At 33.2% G+C, this 23,944-nt stretch overlaps 1 non-coding gene and 1 pseudogene across 1 annotated transcript; both read left to right on the top strand.

The window, feature by feature from the left end:
* Positions 1 to 1,485: 1,485 nt before the first annotated feature.
* Positions 1,486 to 23,083, top strand: LOC141696224 (nuclear transcription factor Y subunit B-1-like; annotated as a pseudogene).
* Positions 2,864 to 2,970, top strand: LOC141699611 (small nucleolar RNA R71). The gene has a single exon (XR_012566053.1). It is a non-coding gene; the product is annotated as a small nucleolar RNA R71 (small nucleolar RNA).
* Positions 23,084 to 23,944: the final 861 nt, after the last annotated feature.

The raw sequence follows: 23,944 nt of genomic DNA, 5'->3' as shown, positions 1-23,944 counted from the left end.
GATTGCACAGTGGTTTAGAGAATTTCAAGAAGTCCTTGATGAGCCGCCTATGGAAACCCGCATGACCAAAAACGTTGTGGACTCCCTTAACAAAAATTGGTGGAGGAAGGTTTTCAATGAACCCTACCTTGGCTTTGTCCACCTCAAGTCCTTTACCAAGAGACCTTGTGCCCAAGCATGATGCCCTGTTGCACCATAAAGTGACATTTCTCCCAGTTGAGAACCATATTGGTCTCAACACACCTTTTAAGAACTGCACCAAGATTTTGCAAGTACTCGTCAAAAGAATCACCGAACACAGAAAAATTGTCCATGAACACCTCCACATTCTAACCAATCATGTCAGAGAAGATAGCCATCATACATCTCTGAAATGTGGCAGGTGCGCCACACAACCCAAAAGAAACTCTTGTAAAGGCAAAAGTACCAAACGAACAAGTGAAGGTAGTGTTTTCCTGATCTTCTAGAGCAATGCAAATCTGATTATAACCCGAATAGCCATCCAGAAGACAATATTATTCATGCCCAGCCAACCTGTCAAGCATCTGATCAATGAAAGGAAGAGGGAAATGATCCTTCCTCGTGGCTTTGTTCAGCTTCCTGTAATCCATGCAAACTCTCCACCCAATGATTGTTCGAGTAGGAATGAGCTCATTCTTCTCATTAGCGACCATAATGATACCTCGTTTCTTCGGCACACAATGTATTGAACTCACCCAAGAACTGTCAGAAATAGGATAAATGATCCCTGCATCTAGCCACTTGAGAATTTCCTTTTTCACAACCACTTTCATTATCGGATTTAGCCTTCTCGGCGGCTTAACATTTGGCTTGCTTCCTTCCCCTACCAGAATTTTATGCATGCAATAAGAAGGGTTGATTCCCTTGATATCTGCTATGTTCCTTCCAATTGTCGATTTGAATTCTCTCAAAATTCTCAAAAGCTTTTCCTCATCACTACCTGAAAGGTCAGATGCAATAATAACAGGCAAAGTAGATTCATCACCTAAAAAAGCATACCTTAATTATTTAGGCAAAGGTTTAAGCTCGAGTGTAGGAGCTTCCTCCTTGAGGCGCTTTGGAGACTTTTTTAGCTCTTCCAATCCAAAAGATTCAAAAGGTATATCCAGCCTTCGCTTCCAAGGAGAAGCATTCAAATATTGCAACTGCTCATCACCTTCATCATTTTCACTATCTGAATTCCCCAAGAAGGCCTTTTCTAAAGCATCAGACCTTAGCATTTGGTCAAGTTCTGAAGTAACCACAGAATTGACCAACTACACTTTTAAGCACTCCTCATTATCACTAGGGAATTTCATGGCGTTAAAGACATTAAGAGTCACATCTTGATCCAGCACTCGCATAGTGAGCTCACCCTTCTACACATCAATCAAGGTTCGGCCCGTAGCCAAGAATGGTCTTCCCAAAATTATGGAAATCTTTTTATCCTCCTCGAAATCAAGAATTACAAAGTCCGCTGGAAAGATGGGTTTGTCCACCTTGACCAAGACATCCTCCACAATGCCTCGTGGATACGTAATAGAGCGATCGACCAACTACAAGGACATAGAAGTGGGATTTGGATTAGGTAAGTCCAACTTCTTTAAGATAGACAAAGGCATCAGATTGATGCTAGCTCCCAAGTCACAAAAGCATTTGTCGAATGACACTTTTCCGATAGTACAAGGAACAGTGAAGCTTTTAGGATATTTAAGCTTTGGAGGCAACTTCTGTTGCAGCACATCACTACATTCCTCCGTGAGAGCAACGGTCTATAAGTCATCTAGCTTATTTTCGAGAGAGAATACCTTTCATGAACTTCGCATAGATAGGCATCTGTTCAAGAGCTTCAGCGAAAGGTTTGTTGATACGAAGTTTATTGAACACCTCCAGAAACTTAGCAAATTGCTTATCCAACTTTTGCTTCTGCAAGCTTTTAGGAAAATGAGGTGGAGGATAGACCTGTTTTTCCCTTGTATTACCCTCAAGAGGAGTGTGTTCTATAGTTTTCTTCCTTGTTTCCACTTCTGCTTCCTTTGGCACTTCTTCTTCATCCACACCTTCAAATTCCGAAACTTGAGCTTTTTCTTGGCTTGCAACCTTCCCAAACCTCAATGTAATTGCCTTCACCTGCTCTTTTATTTCCTTCTTACCTGGTACTTATGTGTCACTAGGGAGTGTACTAGGTTGTCGATTCATCAATGCATCGATAATCTGCCCAATTTGATTCTCGAAGGTCTTGATAGATACTGCTTAGCTCTTGCACATGAGCCTCAACTCCTCAAATTCAGATTTTTTATTAGATTGTTGTAGTTAGAGTTGTTGTCTTGGGGCATATTGTGGTTGTTGAAAACCAGTAGGGTTGTATTGTTTTGCTGCATACTACTGATAAGGCTGTTACACCGCATTCTGAGTGTTGCTCCAGCTAAAGTTAGGATGATTGCGGTTGTTGGGATGATAGGTGGCTGTAACTTATTCCTACGACCTCTGAAAGTTGCTCACGAACTGAGCTGATTCACTAGAAATAGCACACTGCTCTGTCTCATGGGCACCAGCACAAAGCTCACAGACACTAGTGATCTGATTAATTCCATAATTAGCCAAAGAATCTACCTTTATCATCAAAGCCTTAAGTTGAGCAGCTATAGCCGTAGCTACATCTACCTTCGGAATTCCCGCTACCTTGCCTTGAGTCAGTCTCTGAGATGGGTTCTGGTATTCATTAGCAGCCATCAGTTCAATCAAATCATATGCTTCATCGTAGCTCTTAGCCCATAAGGTTCCACCTGATGTTGTATCAAGCATGGGTCTAGAAGTCACACCCAAACCATTATAAAAGCAGTTAATGATCATCCAGTTAGGCATCCCATGATGAGGACACTTTCTAAGCATCTTCTTATAATGATCTCAAGCTTCACACAAAGATTCTCTCGATTGCTGCGTAAATTGAGTAAGAGCATTCCTGATTGCAGCAGTCTTCGCCATAGGAAAGAACTTAGTGAGAAACTTCTGAGCAAGATCTTCCCACTTGGTGATAGAGCCTTGTGGTAGAGAATGCAACCAACACTTAGCTTTACCCCTTAGAGAGAATGGGAAAAGCCTTAGCTTTATAGCATCTTTAAACACATAGTTCAATTTAAAGGTGTCGCAGATCTCGATGAAATCTCTAATATGCATATTGTGATCTTCCGTTGGAGAACCCCCAAACTGAACCGAGTTCTGCACCATCTGAATCGTGTTACCCTTGATTTCAAAAGAGTTAGCCGAGATGGCTGGTCTGACAATGTTAGACTGAATATCATTGATCTTCGGCTGAGAGTAGTCCATCAGAGCCTTTGTATTTATTTCTGGTTTACCCATTGCCACTAGAGCTTCTTCATCAACTTTCTCCTCTACTATAAGAACTTCTTCCTCTACTAAAACTTCTTCCTCCGCTTTATTCAGTGTTCTCTTTCGAGATCGAGAACGTGTTAGTATAAACGCTCACTAGAGTACCTAAAAAAGCAACAAGCAAACAAGTAAAATATCCGAGTCAGTGAACTTTAACGACCACTGATGTCAAGAACATAAACTAAAAATTAACACCGAGTCCCCGACAGCGGCTCCAAAAACTTGTTAGGATGAAAACACGCGCTAATATTCACGTAAGTGTACGCGTTCACAGAGATTGGTTTAGATTAACTTCAATCTATGCACTTATGCAACAATGGTATGGTTATTAGTCAATGCTAAGATGATAACAAGTTGAGATTGTTTATAACTAAGATATTAACTAACATGCAATTAACTAAGAGATTAAAAGGTTTGATTTACTTATATGACACAATATGGGATTCTAACTTCATTAAATATTTCATTCATTAGTCTCTTTGTTCTTAACCTTAGCATGAAATGGTGATGACACTAATCAGATAACAAGAAACTAGTAAACGCCAACTTTCGTTGTACGAATACCCTACTACCATACATCCATTAAAGAGATAGAACAAGAATAGACACCAATTATATTGAGACCCTATATGTCTATAGAATTTGACAACATAACGGTTTAATGTACAAGTTATCTATCATGATTACATAGGGCAAGTAAGATGGTTAAAATTACCTACGAATCATACATATCAAATACATGAACCTATGCTAGAATAGCAAGTTCTAAACCCCTATATTCACTTTCGCTTCAATAGAGATTAACAAATAAGAAAACTAGCATCCAAGATTATAACTCAATTAAAGAATCACAAGTATAAACAAGTTGTTCTTCTCCTTTGTTGTATTTGTGCTCCTAGGTCTTCTCAATGTCTTCTCCTTAAGCTCCGTTACGTGCTTCTTATGAAAAACGACCTTAAGTCATCATTATATAGCAGCCCATGTAGATTAGAATTCCAGAAAATCAGTTCTCTACTTGAAACAGGGTTCTGTCTCTCTCTAGTTCTGGCGCGGGCGCGCTCTATCAGAGTGCGGGCGCGCTGACATTCTGGAATTTCTACTTCTGCTTGTTTTCTTGACAGGTTTGAGATGGTGTTCTACGAGCAAACTTCCTAGACACCCTCCTAACACCACTTTAGCAGCAAAACAATGCTAAATCTCCTTGATCCCTTATTTATGCCTGAAATGCAAAATACTACAAAAATGAATCAAATACATAAAATACTAGAGTACATAACACTAATCCAAATCTTTATAGAACGTTTTATGTAGACATAAATGCCACTTAACACACCCCAAAACTTGAACCGATGCTTGTCCCCAAGTATAAACAGACACAAAGAACAAGAAATAAAAATGCATGAATGCAACTAACATGAATGCAATGATCCCCTCAGAATAACTAAACCAACCAATAAGTAACATCTCAACAAATGAAGTTATTCGCACAAAGATCAATCAAATCCCATAAATCAACTCACAATCCAGAAATGTGCGTGTGTGCAATTGCTTAACAGATATACTGTCGTAACTAGATCAATAATCATGACTCACTACTGATCAAGGCAATCACAAGGTTATAAATAGAATAAAAGCTAAACTCAAAATGATTAACAACACTTCAATTCTTTTATCGGAGTTATTATATGTTTTATGCTTTTATTTATAACACATAAACAATCACAAATATGTTTATTTGACCGTGCAATGAGTGAGGTCCACAAAAGACTTATACAATAATAACCATGTAGCGAGCATTAGGTTAGTGGATCCCAGACTATAAAAGCCGTAGGTCACTAGGCACAAAGTCCCCTAAGAACTTAATAACTCGAGTATTAAAGAGCCCACTCGTGATCAATTATGCATCGACACATATTTTTTTCTTTTCTTTTTTTTTCTTTTTTTTTCTTTTATTTTTTTCACATGACTTTTGAATGAGTGCATTTCGCTCCATCTAGTTCAACCATAGACTACTCATATAAAATGAGCCGACTACTAGCCATTTGACACCTAACCACAACAACTAGCAATGAAATCCAATGTTTTCTTCAATTTTTAAATATCCATGTTATATTACCATTAAGAGAATTTAAATTCTAAATATAAAAAAGTGATTAAACCTCCACAAACTTCCATGTTCCACGATCAAACTTCCTAGACACCCTCCTAACACCACTTTAGCACCAAAACAATGCTAACTCTCCTTGATCCCTTATTAATGCCTGAAATACAAAACACTACAAAAACTAATCAAATACATAAAATACTTGAGTACAAAACACCAATCCAAGCCTTTATAGGACATTCTACGTAGACATAAATTCCACTTAACAACTTCTAAGGTGGAACTCCATGTCTTACTTGCATGATCGGAAGAATTAGCTTACCTCTCATTCAAACTTCTCTTTTGTTGACTAGTACCAGAGCAGTTCCCTACTCTCAGAGTGTTCACTCCCTTCCTTCATACCTATATATGTTAAAGTAATTGTTTTATCATGTGGAGATGTAATACAACCTGTACCTTTATCAACTTCTATGAAGTAGCAGTTGATCGAACAATTTGAACTATCAATGGTTGTGCTGTTAGAATAGCCATTGATGGACTAACACTTATCAATGGCTGATAGATAGTCACTGATGAGGTGAACAGAAGACGTCACTGTGGTTAAAGTCTGTGAAAATTGATTAAAGATTTAAGAGCATATTTTTAGATACATGTGATTTAAATGAGATATTTATGATTATTAGCTTTAGTGAAAGACTTCACCATGAATTCAAGAGTTATAAAACTGCCTTGAGGTATTGGTATTTAACCCACATTCATGAGATGAGTAGGTGATCTGCTACGGTGATTATGTGAGTTTGCTTTCAAGATTGATTTACAAGATTTTGGTTGTAATTTTGCAGAGACAGGTATCACATCAATCTGAATTTAATAAAGGTATTGTCTTAATGAGTGAGATGCCTCTAGTTTTGAAATGAACAACTGAACTCACATAATTAATGATTTAGCATTAAATCATTTCTTTGGTTATATGGATGTGTTCTTCACTTTCATGAAACTCCAGTATACTAGAGGGGATTTAACTACATCTTCCAGTTAGATTGTATTCTCAAACCCTGGTTCCCTTTAAAAATGGACTACCATTGTTAAGGGTTTCCTATCTTGACAAATCAAAATAGTTTTACTTATTGTCTCAATAATTCTGTAAAGTGTATCTTAGTCAATAGTTGTGAGGGATGTTATTTAAATAAACTGAACCTCCATTTGAATTGAAGTGGGTTTGAATTGTTTTCCCTAGAAAATATCATTCTCAAACCATGTAGTCATTGCAGGTCTCCTTGCACATAAGGAGAGAGAGAGAGTAACCAGAGAGAGTGTGCTGAGAGAGATGGGTAACGAGAGAGTGTGTGTTGAGATAGAATGAGAGGCGGACTAGTTTGACTTGCCAAAATTCTCAATTTGTCTAAAAAGATTTAGGTAGATTTTTCCCCAAAATTTCACCCTCTCAACAAATTACTGGGCCCATAATTTGGATATATGTTCATGCCCAAACTGCAATAGTTATGTAATAATTAATATTTAAATTATTATACAATTTTTATGTATTTTAATATTTTATATAAATTTGTATTATACAATTTTTTATTTTTTTTTAATTTTGTTATAAAGATATTCTTGTATCACATATCTCATTTTTTAAATTTATATTAGTATATCAGGTTAGATTCTTGAAAAATGAATTAAAATTAATATTAAATCTTAAAAATATTATAATTATATTTCAATACTCTAAGCTAACACTTTGACAAAAATGCTCCAAGCAACACTTTCTACCTAATGCAACATCAATTTTTTGGCTAAGGTAACACAAAAACAACACCTAATGGTTGGTTCAGTTGGTTAAAGAGGGGATAACAATCCTCTTGGTCACAGGTTCGAATCCTGTCGAGGAGAATATATGAATATACCTCCTGAAGAGTCTATCACTTAAATGCGATTTACCTTGGTTCACGTGGTTTGCAGGCTATTGCGTGAGCCCGTGGGTTTACCCGGTGTGCACCTGAATGGTAGCGGCTGCGGGTTCCGTAAGATAAAAAAACCACAATGTTAGATTAGCTTACGAGTACCATATCTAGGGTATCAGGTAACATTCTTCAACTGGGCGTTGCGATACGGCTTCTATGGTGTAGTGTAATGAGATAAGTTAAGTGTGCAGGGGGATTCAGTACAGTAGGTGGATAGTACTAAATAAGGGTGTTTTAAGTATTATTTTAAGTAATACCAACCATTATTTAAGAGATTACCTTTAATTTTGGAGAATCTTATAGATTTTTCTAAAGTTATATTTGACAAATTATAAATTTTTTATTATAATGTTAAAAGAAATTTTAGTTTATATTAATTATGTTAAGAATTACTTTTATGCTTTATTTTAGAATGTACAACTTTTTTAAATGTGCATACATACTTTAAACATTTTTTTCTATACCACATTAGAGGATCCGCTATTAGCGGTGTCTAAAATAATATAAAATGATGATTATGTAAAATTTACTCAAGGTGTAACTGAGCTGCTCTACTAGGGACGGTTATAATGTTAAATTTATGCTTAGATATTTGCTACAACTTTCTAGAGATTCACAAAAGTTTAGCCAATACGAGGAGGTTGGCTATATTTTTAGGTAAGGGGATTTTAGATGGTTGGAGTATCCAAATTTAGACATGTCAATACTATACTATGCTATAATGGAATGTGGTATACTTTTTAGTTTCGTTAACCCTCATTTCAGTTAGGATAGTCTGATTTTCTTCATCAAATAATCACATCCTGTTAGATTCAAATACTAAAATAAGTTCTCAGGTTCAAATTTATAAAAATACATATAAGTTCTCAAGTGTAAATATTACCAAAAACAAATATTTACATTATCAATGGGTGTTTGCATAAGGTTGGAATATATTAACTCAACTTTTTTCATTATGTTCCTAAAGTTTTAAAATTATTAAAACTTTTGTGCTTATTAATTTTTTCTTCAAATATGTTCCTAACTACAAATTTCATAAATTTTAGTTTAAATATAGGTTAGTATTATATTATATTAGTTGTTTTCAACTTTTTCTAAAATTTAAAATTTTAAAATAAAATTCAAACATGCTAATTAGTAAATGGGTTTAGTAATATCTCATGGTTAATATTATAATATTATCTGTTATTAAAATATTTTTTATGTTTAGAATTATTTTTGTTAACAAAACCCTATCAAATCAACCACTTATTTCAATTATATATAAGCATTTAGTTTGATTTTCACAATAAATAACTTAGTGTAAGATCAACATAACAATCATTAAAGAATTTTTAAAAATAGCATTTTGAATTAGTTATATTTTGATGTTTTTGATATTGTTGGTATCATTTTTAGAAATTTAACTTATTTTATATAAATAATTTTAATAGTAATTCAGTTAAACAAAAGAAATCAATAAATTTTGATAAAAATATGGAATCAAAAATATAATTGATTGTTAAGATGATTAGAAAATATAATTAAATATAATAAAATTATAAAATGTACATTAGAAGGTTCAATTACAATTTTAAATTTTAAAGAGACCGTGAGCAAGAGAGGAGATGATGTTGTTGATAAAATACAAAGAATTTAGACACAGTGAAAAGTGAGCAAAATTTAACTTTCACTAATAAGTCAAACATAATATACTAGAGATAAACAAGACCAATTTGTAATATTGCCCTTCATTTTCTGTTCATCACGTCTTTGCCACATGCCAAAAGCACGTGTTCATTTAAACACACTATACAATTAGCATTTCTCACTTCACTTGAGCTAGAGATGGTTAGAACACATCCACCAAGAAGAGGTTTCCAACCATATCAGAAAATTAGTGAACACGAACACATACTCTTTCCTGGTAATATTTTGTGTCTCTTTAATGCATTTTTTTATCATTTTATCATTTCATTATTAATTTTTGTGCTAACAAAATGATGTCCATACACATATGTGTTTATGTGTATATTGGGGGCATATATAATTTTAAGATTGTTTATTTGCAATTTGAAATATTTCCATTAGAAGATCTAATTTTTATTTAGATGTGAGGTGCATTTCTCTCATTTAATAAGTAGCCATGGTACTTCATGCAATTACAAAGCATCTTTCTTACTTTCATGTCTCTCTTTGATCTATAGTTACAAATCAATAGTTTTAATTAGGCCTTTCTTCACCTCCAATTCTATAATAACTATAACTAAGAAGAGATATGGTTGATGATAACACACACATTTACCCATTCAAATCCAAATATATAACGGTTTTCAAACTATAGATATATATTGCCTATTTTGCTTATCAAAAAATAATGCACAACACATCTGTAACGACTAGTATACTTTTATATTTAATTAAAGTATAATTATGAAATTATTAATTGGATAATATATGTGTATAGCTTCTGTCAGCTATGTGTTCTTTTATTTTTATCTATGTGTGTGAATTATGGTGTCCAGGGTGGTTGTGTAATTAACTATGGACTTGTATTGAATTGTTTTTACTTTTAAAAGTGGATTTAATACAAGTTTATTTGTGTAAATTTGTGGATTGTCTCTAAAATTATTTTTATGACTTTATAATTTCAATATTTATTTTTGGGATTTTATAAAATTTAGAAATAAATACTTCAACAATTATTTAACCGTGTATGATCTTCTTACTGCATTTATTTGTAAAATCTGTATTTAAATCCCGAATTCTTCAAAAATTATGGAACTTATGTTTATTTAAGTTGGGAATATTCTGGGAATTTTAAAATTATTTTGGGGATTTTTGAGATTAATTTTACCCTCGCGTTGATTCATTTATTTGAGAAAAGCGGGTATAAATTGCATTTCAGAAATTGTTTTAAAATTTCAAAATATACGTTTTTATTTACTTCAGGATATTTGTAACGTTTTAAGATTGTTTCGATGATTTTCTGAATTTCTTTTAAGTGCAACTCGGCTCGTTAATTATCAAATACGAGTATGAGTTGTGTTTCAAAAATGCTTTAAAAATTATGAAAAATTTATTTTATTAGTTTCGAGATTTTTAGAAAATTTTAAAACTATTTTTGTGCTTTTACGAGTTTATTTTAATTACGACTCGGTTCATTTAATTTTGAATTTAACATCAAAACAGCCCATCAAACCATCGTATTTAACCGATTATTCCAACGTGGGGGAAAGACCTAGCTAGTCTTTTCCCATGTTCCGGAACACATTCTATTTCTGGATGGCCGCTAGTCGCTGTCCGGTGAAGGTAGACTGATCAGCTATCTTCACCATTAAACGTCCAATATATTTGATTGATTCAGTTTTAAAATTGATTTAACAAATCAACTTATTGAGACAGATGATGTGAAAATGAAATAGCATGCTAAGCCTTGATTCTGGTAATTATACACAACACACGACTAATATTGTTATTTTTGAAAGCATGCTAGTTTTGAATATCCGGTTATGAATATTTTCTAACGAGTTATGAATTCTGTTCCTATCACTGTTTTATCATACATTATTTTATTATTATTCATATAATGGTACTGCTGAGCAACCAATTGCTCACCCTTGAAGAATGTTTTATATATATTGCAGATGCTTAGGAGATTCTTTCGCGGTAGTCAGGGCAGAGTTCCAGTTCCTTTTGGAGTCAGGCTCCTCTGAGATACTTATGCTGGACTAAAGATTGTCTATTGAGTTGTTATATTAGGTTAATTGCATCAGGATAAATTGTAGTAAGTTGGTGTTGTAATAGTTGTAACCTAAATCATACTTAAACCTAGCAAAGATCTTGGTAAATGGGTCGTAGTTATATCCTATTATTGAATTATTTATCTTATGGTTGTTGTTGATAACGTCAACTCCTGACCCCGTCACAGTTGGTATCAGAGCTACAGGTTAGAGTCCCTGATTTAGGTTAGGAATAGAGTCAAAAGAGTATAGGAAGGTTTATATATTGATGTGGGTCAGCAACTCAACTAGAGGATCAAGTCTATGGGTTTAGTCAAGGGTTTCGGAAACTGTAACCCTGACGTTTCTTGAGGATTGACTGGAACTGCCCTAACCTAGAGTACGTTCCCTTCATATATGTATTATTAGTAATGTTCGATAGAGATTTTTAGTTTTCTTGAGAAAATGAGTTTGGTTGCGAGGATTCAGCGTTGAGCGGGGCCATGTTGTGGCAGTTGAGAGGACGCCAGCGTTATTCCTAAATAATACCTCTTCTATGTTAAGGAATGTTATTGGCCCGATTGTGTGACCTTGGTGAGTTTGGATAACATGATAATAGTCAGGGGCTTCTATGATGACCAAGTTTTATAGTGCATGTGGATTGGATCGGGAGGTGATATCTTTGAACCCTTATACTTCTTCCTTGATACGAATTTTGTTTCTAGAGTCATTGTTTCTTATCCTATACGTTGCTTACTTTTCCTGTAAGGAAGTTGGGAACTCGGAGTAAACCACTTAGGGTTCTGCTGGTTTAGTTATAAATCAGATTTTTCTTCCTCCTTATTTGTCAATCTCTATTTAAGCATTGTTTCTTTTCTCGGAGACTCTATCGGTTGATTGGGGCGAACAGTGCATATGAGTTGACCATTTGTCTATATGACAAAAGGGTCTGGTCGGACGCCACTGAATTATGTGTTGTTACCGTATGGTACTAAGACTGGCCATCTTACGTAGTTGTATGGTTGTTCCCAGTCATACCTACATCTTCCTCACTGTTTCTTCTTATTCGATTCCCTCGAGTCGGAAATTTTATTGGATTTTCTATCGTAATGAATTTCTGCGATTAGATAGTCCTCATTATGGAAAGCAAGTAAGAGCGACTGTTGGGAAGAACATATATCAAGACATCATTTAAGAATTATGGTAACCGTGAGATTTTAGGACTTAATGATGGAATTATAGCCTTCGGGGAGAAAATCAGTGGTTGAGGAATTCTTTATTGGTAATAAGAAATCCTCCTTAGAAGAATGATTGGTTAGAATTGGACTATGGTGCCTAGAAGAGTGCAGTGTTCCTTAAGCCGACCTGATATACTAGTTGATTTATGCAATTGGTGGTTGATATAGCCATCCAAGTTCCGTAGTGTAGCAGATTAGTGTTGATATGGTAATGGAGAAATGACGGAAAGTTAGTCAGTTGCTGTTGTCTTAAGGAGCCATGCTACGGTGACTAGTTTATTTATATTTCAGTTTTTCTGTACTATAGTTGATTTTGCTACTATTATTGTTGCTATTGTTGCTAATGCTGCTAATCTAAATTTCTTTTGTAAATGGACCCCGATATTAAAGACATGGGTACTCTGATTGGGTAGCATTTTCCTGATATAGGTGCATCATTTAAACGGTGATACCTTTTGTTAAATATTTTTGTTATTGAATAAACTCATTTATATATTTCAGGAAGTTGCCACCCAAGAAAGCTACCCAGTCTAAAGAAAATAGTAGTAGTTTTACGGAGAGTCCAGCTATAAATGAAATTCTAGACTTGTTGCGTCAGCAGTAGCAACAACAGTTGTAGTTAATCCAACAGGTTCAGCAACAACAACTACTGTTGCAGCAGCAATAACAAAGAGTGAACCGAAGTGTTAGTTTTAAATCTTTTCAGAATGTTAACCCTCCTGATTTAAAGGTGAACCTAATCCGGTAGCTTCTGGAGCATGGTTAAAAGAGATGGTGAAAGTTTTCAATCTTGTTCAAGTAAGTGAGAATCTTAAGACTGATTATGCAAGCTATTTCTTGAAAAATGAAGCGAATTATTGGTGGGAGTCATCAAGGGCGTTAGAAGGAGAAGGCCCTGTTCCATGGGCTAGGGTTACTGAATTATTTTTGGAAAAGTATTTTCCTTATTGTGTGAGGAATCAAATGGAGATTGAGTTTTTAGAACTGAAGCAAGGTAACAGAAGTGTAGCTGAATATGAGGCAAAATTCACAGAGTTGGCTAGGTTTGTACCTGATTATGTGTGCTCTGAGGCTCAGAAGGCAAGGAGGTTTCAACAAGGATTGAAGCCTGAAATTTGTAGTGGAGTGGTGGCATTGCAACTCAAGACGTATCCTTCCGTAGTTCAGGCCGCCTTAGTAATTGAATTTGATGAGAAAAAGAAGATAAGAAGCGAAAGGTTGCTGATATCGAAGAAGCATCAGATCAAGAAGGATCCAGTCAGAATTTTCATAAAAAGGTCGGAAGGAGTAAGAATAAAGAATTTAGAGAGAATAGTATTTCTTTAAATAGAATTAATAACACCTCAACTAGCTCTAATTAGGCCAATTCGGTTAAATAGCCTATATCGAAATGTAAGCAATGCGGTAAGAGACATGGTGGAAGGTGTAAAGCAAATACTGAATGTTTTAGGTGTAGTCAGAAGGGACATTATGCGTCAGAATGTAAGGTGGAAAATCCAGGAGTCGTATATTAAAACCGTGACAAGGTAGGGCAAGTTGCCAAGAATTGTAGAAGTACTTCCCGAGATAGCATGGGAGGTAGTGCATCAAAAGGTTTGACGTCCAGTACAGCCAAGGCTAAGACTTGTAATGTGATTAAAAGTTTAGCTGCTCAGGACCCTGATAAGGAACAAGGGGAAATAATTGATTACGGGAAGAAGCAAACGATAATTTCTCCGGAAATTAATATTAGGATAAGTATTCAAGGAGATAAGCAAGAAGATAATGCGTAATTAGCGCATATAAGGGATATTAAGAAGGAAACTTCAGGATTGTGGGATGAAAGAATAATGAGATAAGGTGCATTTTGTGTTTTGCACTTATGTGATTTATAGGAAAGAGGAATGGATGTATGAAGTTACGTGATGATTATCAGAAGTTGGAAAAGTTGACGAATAGGAATAAGTAACCCTATATAGAATTGATTATTTATGAAAGGAACGAGTTGGTTCTTGGAAGAAAACCTAAGATCGGACTATTGTCAGCTAAAGGTAAGCCTGGGGACATACCAAAGATTGTGATTAGAATGAGTTATGAGCGCTATAAGTTTTGGTGATAATAGGCGGAGTAACGAGTGTATCAGTTATCTATAAGTAATTAAGGAATGTGGTATATCAGGTGTACTTGCATGGTATAATCGTATTTATTGATAACATCATCTCCATCTAAGGGTTAAGGAAGGCCAAGTTGAAAACCTAAAGAAATGCCACAGAGGGGTGAACAGTAGCAATTGTATAATAAACCTTAAGAGTATGAAGTTCTGGACAGGAGCCCGGTTATTTGAGTAACTACCAACCAAGCAAGGTCCATTTAGGGACCTATGTCTTGAATAGGAGAGAAGAAATGAATATGGTTAAGATTACTGAGGAATTAATAGAAGAATTGGAAAGAGTAAAAGTTGGAGTTTGAATACCTAAAGGTGAATATATGAGACTACTTTCTAACCTTGACAGATGAAAATAAGTAAAAAGTGTTCGAATGTTTGGAACTAAGTTGAAAATGAGTATTGCCTATCATACTTCGATGAAGGGTCAAAGTGAGAAGGTGATTCAGAAAATATAAGATATGTGGAGAATATATATATATATATGATGGGTTTAAAAAGTGAACTGCGATAATCACCTACCTTAGATTGAGTTATCTTTGATAATAGTTACCCTGTTAGTAAGAGAATACTATTTTGCGAAGTGTAGTGCGAACATAAGCGTGAATCCTCACCCTAGTGAGAGAAAGTGGAAGTAGTGATATTATTAAGTACTGAACTAATTCGATACCTTAAGAGTGTAGTTGTGTTGATTTGGAAGAGAATTGAAACAACTCGGGAAAGATAAAGAAAGAAAGCGGATTTGTATCGAAAGAATATGAATATTCGGATTGTTCCCTGTAACTCGGGAACATGAGACAAACAAGAGGGGGTTAAAGACCATTCAAAAAATGAATAGAATTAGGATCGTGGTTTAAGAAAAAGTTTCACCTTGAAAGAGATTGGTTAAATAGAAGGGACAAGTAAAATCCTAAATGTATTAAACCGTTCGAGGTATAAAGAAATATAGGTAAAGTTGTTTATGAGTTGGTATTATCGCCGCAGTTGTAGTGTATATATATAAATAATATGTTATACGTGTCAATGTTAAGGCGATATGTACCTGATTCGAACCAAGTTGTTGATTGGGAGCCAAAGGGCTCTCATCCGAATTTGTTTTGCGTGGAATGATCTATCCGAATTCTAGTTCGTTAAAAGCGAATCCCTAGGAATGAGTTTATGTCTATAGTGAGTATGGTTTGAATAGATCCTTGAGTAGAAGAGTATACCTGGAAGTTAGAGAAAGATATTCTTGACAAATATCCTCACTTATTTAGTTAAGTCAGATTCTGAGGACATAATCTTTTTAAGGGGGAAGGATGTAACGACTCGTATACTTTTATATTTAATTAAAGTGTAATTAGGAAATTATTAATTGGATAATATATGTGTATAGCTTATGTCAGCTATGTGTTGTTTTACTTTTATCTATGTATGTGAATTATGGTGTCCAGGATGGTTGTGTAATTAATTATGGACTTCTATTGAATTGTTTTCACTTTTAAAAGTGGATTTAATACAAGTTTATTTGTGTAAATATGTGGATTGTCTCTAAAATTGTTTTTATGACTTTATAATTTCAATATTTATTTTTGGGATTTTATAAAATTTAGAAATCAATATTTCAACAATTATTTAAACATGTATGATTCTCTAACTGCATTTATTTGTAAAATATGTATTTAAATCATGAATTCTTCAAAAATTATGGAACTCATGTTTATTTAAGTTGGGAATATTCTGGGAATTTTAAAATTATTTTGGGGATTTTTGAGAGTAATTTTACCCGCGCGTTGATTCGTTTATTTGAGAAAAACGGGTATAAATTGCATTTCTGAAATTGTTTTAAAATTTCAAAATGTATGTTTTTATTTACTTCGGGATATTTGTAACGTTTTAAGACTGTTTCCGTGATTTTTCTGAATTTCTTTTAAGTGCAACTCGGTTCGTTAATTGTCAAATACAGGTATGAGTTCTATTTCAAAAATGCTTTAAAAATTATGAAAAAATTATTTTATTAGTTTCGGGATTTTTAGAAAATTTTAAAACTATTTTTGTGCTTTTACGAGTTTATTTTAATCATAACTCGGTTCATTTAATTTCGAATTTAAGGTCAAAACAGCCCATCAAACCTTCGTATTTATATCAAATTCCACGTGTCAGCATTTCAGCGAATTAGTAATACGTGTTGCAAACTGAGTAAGGGAAAAACAAATAATAAACAACCCACCCCTTGTTCACTCATCTTTCTCCCTCACTCTCTCTTACTCTCTCTGTTCGATCTCTCCTCTCATATCTCTCCCTCTCCTCTCTTTTTCTTGTTGTTCTTTTTCCTATTTCTTTCTCTCCATTTCTTTCTTGTTTCCTAGACGTTCTCTTCGCCGACTTTTCTATTCCGGTTCTAGTTAAAGGACTCCAGAAGTGAAGTTGAACTAAGGATAACCTAGTGATCAGTCGACAAGTGTAGCGAAGTTCCAAGCGAAGAACCTGAATGTTGAAGTCGGATCCAGGATAGTCTGATAGTAAGGCGATAAAGCAGAGTGTCCAAGTTAGTCCATGGTCGATCGGTAATAGTGGTAACGCTCTGCAAGGCAAGTACCCCTGACCATTCTTTTATGGTTCAGTATATATGAATAACTAAATGTTTTATTCTCGTAATGGAACAGAAACGTTTTAAGTTACGTATCCCCTGTATTTGAAAATGTTGTTTAAAATTATGTTTTTGGGAAAAGTAACTTCTGAAAACACCTATCTCTAAACGTGATTTAAATGAAAAGAGTTTTGAATAGTGTGTTGTGACAGATTAGTTTTAAAAAGAGATAGATGACAGTGTTTTTGGAAACTGGATAAGGAGACTGTTTTGATCCACCTATGTCGTGGAATTTTGGAAAGAGGCAAAAAGGGAATTCAGTGGATCTATTGGAGTTGCGTAAGAGGCCCGTTATTCGGTAATGGCCCAGCATGTGGTTGTGTAAGTGGCTAATTGGATTGGGCATTCTGTTTAACCGATTAGTCCAGCATGGGGGAAAGACCTAGATAGTCTTTTCCCAAGTTCCGGAACACATTCTATTTCTGGATGGCCGTTAGTCGCTGTCCGGTGAGGGTAGACTGATCACCTATCTTCACGCATTAAACGTCTAATAAATTTGATTGATTCAGTTTTAAAATTGATTTAACAAATCAACTTATTGAGATAGATGATGTGAAAATGAAATAGCATGCTAAGCCTTGATTCTGGTAATTATACACAGCACACGACTAATATTGTTGTTTCTGGAAGCATGCTAGTTTTGAATATCCGGTTATGAATGTTTTCTAACGAGATATGAATTCTGTTCCTATCACTGTTTTATCATACATTGTTTTATTGTTATTCATATAATGGTACTGCTGATCAAGCAATTGCTCACCCTTACAGAATGTTTTATATATATTGCAGATGCTTAGGAGATTCTTCCGCGGTAGTCAGGGTAGAGTTCCAGTTCCTTTTGGAGTCAGGCTCCTCTGAGATAGTTATGTTGGACCAAAGATGGTCTGTTGAGTTGCTGTATTAGGTTAATTGCATAAGGTTAAATTATAGTAAGTTGGTGTTGTAATAGTTGTAACCTAAATCATACTTAAACCTGGAAAAGATCTCGGTAAAGGGGTCGTAGTTATATCCTGTTATTGAATTGTTTATCTTATGGTTGTTGTTGATAACGTCAACTCCTCACCCCGGGGTTGAGGCCGTCATAACATCCATATACAATTTTTTTGTGATTTTGTTAAAATTTTATCAGAACACCGAATAATATGTAGATGAGATTTTTTTTTGCATCCATTTTCCCAATATACAACTAAAATTAACAACCCATTTCAATCAACAAGCAATAGATTATAGGTTGCGCAAAAAAACATTAGAATTACAATGTGTGTAATTCTAAATATAAGTAAAATAAGATAATAGAAAACTATAGTATGCAAATTCTAACGGTTCTTTGGTTTATCTTTGTGATTTTGTTGAAGTAAAAGCTCACACTAGTTTTGGCAAACTGATATGTACTCCAATTTTATTTGTGAATTTCGGTAAGCATCTACATTTATATGCTATATAACTATTTGTACACCTTTCAACAGGGATGATAAGTGCCCGGATTGACAATAATCCAACAGCTGGAGATAAAGAATGCATCGTCAAAGACCTAGATCGGTTCATGCTGATGGCAAATGTCATCCGCCTTACGCGGAAAAGCATTTAATCCCATGGAAAAATATCCGGTGATGCCAAAGAACTACAAGAAATTGTGTTTGAGTGCATCAGCTTTGTCACCAGTGAAGCAAACTTCCGGTGCCAGAGGGAGAAATGTAAGACCATAACCGCAGGAGATGTGCTTTGGGCGATGAGCAGTTTGGGATTTGACGACTACATTAAGCCACTAACCATCTACCTAGACGGCTCCCGCGAGGCTGATGGTGGTGAGCGTAGAGCATTAAGGGTTGATCCGCTGATGCGGAGGCCAGTTGAGCCTGGGGCAACAGGGATTCCTCCTACATTTCCACCAGGGTACACTACAAGAAAGTCAGGGTATTTTCGACCAACTAAAAACGACTACGGCTAAATTCTACCATATTTGGTCAATTTTAAGGGACACGGGTAAATTCAACCATTTACGGTCGAATTTAGGAGCAGTCGTTTTTAATCGGTCAAATTTAACAGCTAAATTCAACCGCTTTTTTATGACTTTTTTTGGGTCGAATTTAGTACTTTGCCAAAAAAGGGGGAAACTTCCCACCAATAACTTGAATTTTGGAAAAATAAATTCAACCATTTTTGGTCGAGTTTAGTAATTGGTTTGGGTGGGAAATTTCCCGCCTTTTTTTTCAAAATGAATGGAAATAACAAATTTGCCTCTAAAGAAAATGCACCAAATTTTTTTTTACTAAAATAGACGAAAAATGGTAGAATTTAGCTAAACGCAACCGAAATCGGTCAAAATTTCTAATTTTTTTTAAAAAATGTTTTTGTTTTTTAAATGGTTAGTACATATCATGTAAAGAAAAAATTTAAATTAAAGGACACTTTCATTCTTTAAAAAAAATATTTAAGAATATAAATATATATATAATATATGTATGTTGAATTTCTATTTGTGTTATATTTGATAAAAATTAAAAAAAATCTTAATTAGTTAAAACAAATACAGAAAATTTGATATATCAAGAAGGCATATGCTTAAATATAAATTTACTAGAACATGCTATCATGGTGATAAAAACATCTTCTAATTTAATAATTATGAAGAACAAGTTTTCATAATTAAACATGAAGTTTATGGTATGAATTAGGGTTATAATATATATTTTTAATTTTTTTTTAAGTGAATCAACCATACGAATGAGAAGATTGTCAAAGATAAAGAGTGTACATAAAAAATTATTTACTTATATATTAAACATTAGTAAGAAATACTGGTCAAACGATTGGCTGTTAAAACAGTAAAATAAAAACATTTATTTTTTTTCTAAAATTTTTGTCATATCACTAAATTATATGGATCTTAACATCCTTACGGTTGAATTATTCATAAATATTTTTTATAAAATATTAACAGTAATATGGGAGTAAATATTAGTTGGAAGTATTATGCAAACTATTTGTTGATTATTAGCATAACAAACAAAATAAATTATTTTTTTCTGAAATTTTTGTCATATCACCAGAATATGTCGATCTTGACATATGTAAGGTTGGATCATTTATAAATATTTAAAAAAAATCAAAATATGAATATGGGACTAAACAATAGTAAGATGTAGTAGTCAAACTAGTGTTTAACTGTTAAAATAACAAACACAATCATTCTTTTCTAAAAATTTTGTTATATCACCAAAATATATAGATCTTGACATCGGTACAATTTGATCATTCATAAATATTTTTTTTTAAAAAATTGAAATATTAATATAGGATTAAAAACTAGTAAGAAATACTGGTCAAACTACTGGTTGACTGTTAAAATAACAAACTAAATAAATTTTACTTTTATAAAAAGTTTGTAATATCATTAAAATTTATAGATATTAACATCCATACTGTTGAATTATTCTTATATATTTAAAAAAAATTGAAACATCAATACAGAACTAAACACTAGTTAGAAATACTATTCAAACTATTGGTTGATTGTTAAAATAAGAAGCAAAATCAATTTATTTTTTTCTAAAACTTTTTCCATATCACCCATATATATATATATATATCTTGACAATTGTACAATTACATCATTCATAAATATTTTTTTTAAATTGAAACATTAATATAGGATTAAACACTTGTAAGAAATACCTACTTGTTAACTATTATAATAGAAAACTAAATAAATTTATATTTTTCTAAATTTTTGTGATATCATTAAAATATATATAAAACTTAACATCCGTACGGTTGGATATTCATATATATTTTTAAAAAAATTGAAACATGAATATGGATAGAAGTACTATTCAAACTATTGGTTGATTGTTAAAATAACAAGCAAAAATAATTTATTTTTTCTAAAACTTTTGTCACATCACCAAAATATATATACATCTTGACATTTGTACGGTTGGGTCATTCATAATTATTTTTTTAAAAAATCAAAACATCAATATATGATTAGAAATAGCATACTAGATAAATTTATTTCTTATAAATTTTTGTGATATGATTAATATATATAGATCATAACATCGGTACGGTTGAATTATTCATATATATTTTTTAAAAAAATTGAAACATGAATATGGGACGAAACACTAGTTAGAAGTAATAATCAAACAATTAGTTGATTGTTAAAATAACAGACACAATCAATTTATTTTATTTCTAAACATTTTTTCATAACTAAAATATATAGATCTTGACATCCGTATGTTTGGATCATTCATATATTTTTATTAAAAAATTGATATATCAATATAGGGTTAGACACTAGTAATAAATGGCGATTAAACTACTTGTTGACTGTTAAAATAGAAAATCAAATATATTTTTTAACATTTTGTCATATCACAAAAATATATATTTAAATTAAGAGTGTATGTGAAAAATCAATCTATTTAAATATTAAAATCTTAAATATTTTAACAAATATATGTGTCATATGCATTAAATACTACAATAGTTGTTCAATTTAGCTACTAAATTCTACAAAAAATGGTCAAATTTAGGTGCTAAATTCGACCAAAATTAGTCAAATTTAACTGCTAAATTAAAAAAAAGGTAGAATTTACCCGTGTTTTATTTTCGACTAAATCTGGTTCAAAACAGTAAATTTGACCATTATTGGTCGAATTTAGCACATTTCAGAATTGTCATTTGTCACGCTTCTATTGGCCGAGAAGAAAGCACATGGATTGCCAACTTGAATTAATCTTGATCATTAATTTACTTCTCAATCCTTTCATCCGAACCATTCAATTTTTCACCCTCATCTCTTTCTCTTTATATTCCTCATTCAATTTCTTTCCCTTATAAAAAATTGCACTCATACTTAACCTTATTCGCTAACTACATACACACTCATTCATATTTTGTATATTCCAAATAATATATATATATATATATATACATACACACACACATCTCTCATACTAAATCTCATCTAATTATATTTCTCCAAATGGCAAATTAATTTAAACCAATTCTGATTCACACGAATTCCGACGAGTTCACCATTTCACAACAATTTCGGCGAGTTCAACTCCATCACCTCCGGCAAATTTATTTCCGAAAACTTAGAAGTAAAATAAGACTTGTATTAATTAGTTCATGTATATTAACCAATTTAAGTTAATTTTCATTTTTTTCATATTTGTTTATCATTTGGTTGAGTTAATTTTATAATATTTGATTTTCAATATGTTACTAAAGGATAGAATTTGTTGAATTTTAAAATCTCTATTACATATTTATGTAATTTTAATATTAGTAAATGAAAATTACTATTTTGTCCATTATTATTTTTTAATATTACATTATGGAAAAACTAGTAAAGAATTACACAAAAAAATTTTGAGCAACAAAATGCATTCTGACGCTTACTAAATTCTACCAAATTTGGTCGAATTTAGCATAGTAATTTCGACAAGATTTGGACGAATTTAGCGTAGTAATTTTGACCAAATGTGGTCGAATTTAGTATTTGTGGGCGGGATTTTTGAATTTTTATGAAATTTTGAAATTTTATCAAAAAATTTTGTGAATGATTTTTTACAACCAATTTCGGTCGAATTTAATTGGTCAAATTTATTCGGTCGAATTTAGTAAGGTAGAATTTAGCTAAATTCGACCGCACCCCTTATTTTCGACTAGCGTTTGTTCGACCAACAACTGGTTGGTCGAAATTAGCTATTTTCGACCAAAATCGGTCATATTTAGCTAAATTTGACCTAAAAAATTCGGTCGAATTTAGACGAATTTATTGTAGTGGTACTATAGGGGACCTCATACTGTGCTTTTAGGGGCTATGACAGGGGGCTTTGCTCATGATGTTCCCAATGCTGGACCTTCCGGTGCTTGAGCTAATAGCCTTGATCCATAAGCTTTTAAGTGCAAAGAAGATGGTAAGTCAAGTATCTTAGAGACGTTAAATGAGTAGTAGTTCTCTTATATTAGGAGTATCTGATGAGAATGATTTGTCTGTTATTTTAGTACCAAAAACTAGTAGCTAAAGTTTATTTTTATTGTTGTCTCTTTAATTTAACTAATTCTTGTTTCCTTTTACACCTTTAGGAAATTGACCATGAATCTGAATGAACTGATTTAATATGAAATTTGGTTGATGAGTCTCTTAACTAATTTAGTGTATATGCTAGCAAGATCATTCAACAATTGAGTGAAGCACACTAACACATCATATTTAAAGCATGTTTTCTAGCGTTTGAAAGGCAAAAGCAAATAGAATAGATTCAGTACTGGATATTTATAAATGTTCCAAAAGGAACTGGTTGACTTAGCTAAAAGATATCTATGAAAGAATGTGTCTCGGCTTTCATCTGCACTGTGACAACTGCAACCCCCACTAGGTGCCCGGAGGATATGCGCAACACTATTAGTGACAGATGTGTTAATATCATTAAAGATTAACTTAGGCTTCTACAACTACTTAACGCTAGTTTTTATAATTCTGAACAACTTTCCTAAGTCTTAATGTGATGAGCATCCACTGTCATCCCTGCATGGTGTTGGGGATTGATAATGCATTGGAACATGATCAAAATATGGAAGAGTACATGAAAATGGGAGGCTTTGCTAGGGTTGGTCATAATGATGGTCAAGTGTGAAGAGACTTAAAAAGAAGAGCAAGGTGCACATAATTGGCTACATAAAATATATACGGAATGATATGATGTGGCATTGTCATCTAGCACCTACAGTAATTACATATACATTGTCGTCCATT

The sequence above is a fragment of the Apium graveolens genome, chromosome 11, assembly GCF_009905375.1.
Source record: "Apium graveolens cultivar Ventura chromosome 11, ASM990537v1, whole genome shotgun sequence".
Classification (NCBI taxonomy): domain Eukaryota; kingdom Viridiplantae; phylum Streptophyta; class Magnoliopsida; order Apiales; family Apiaceae; genus Apium; species Apium graveolens.
Note: the sequence above shows the minus strand (reverse complement) of the source record. Positions and strands in the feature narration are given on the sequence as shown.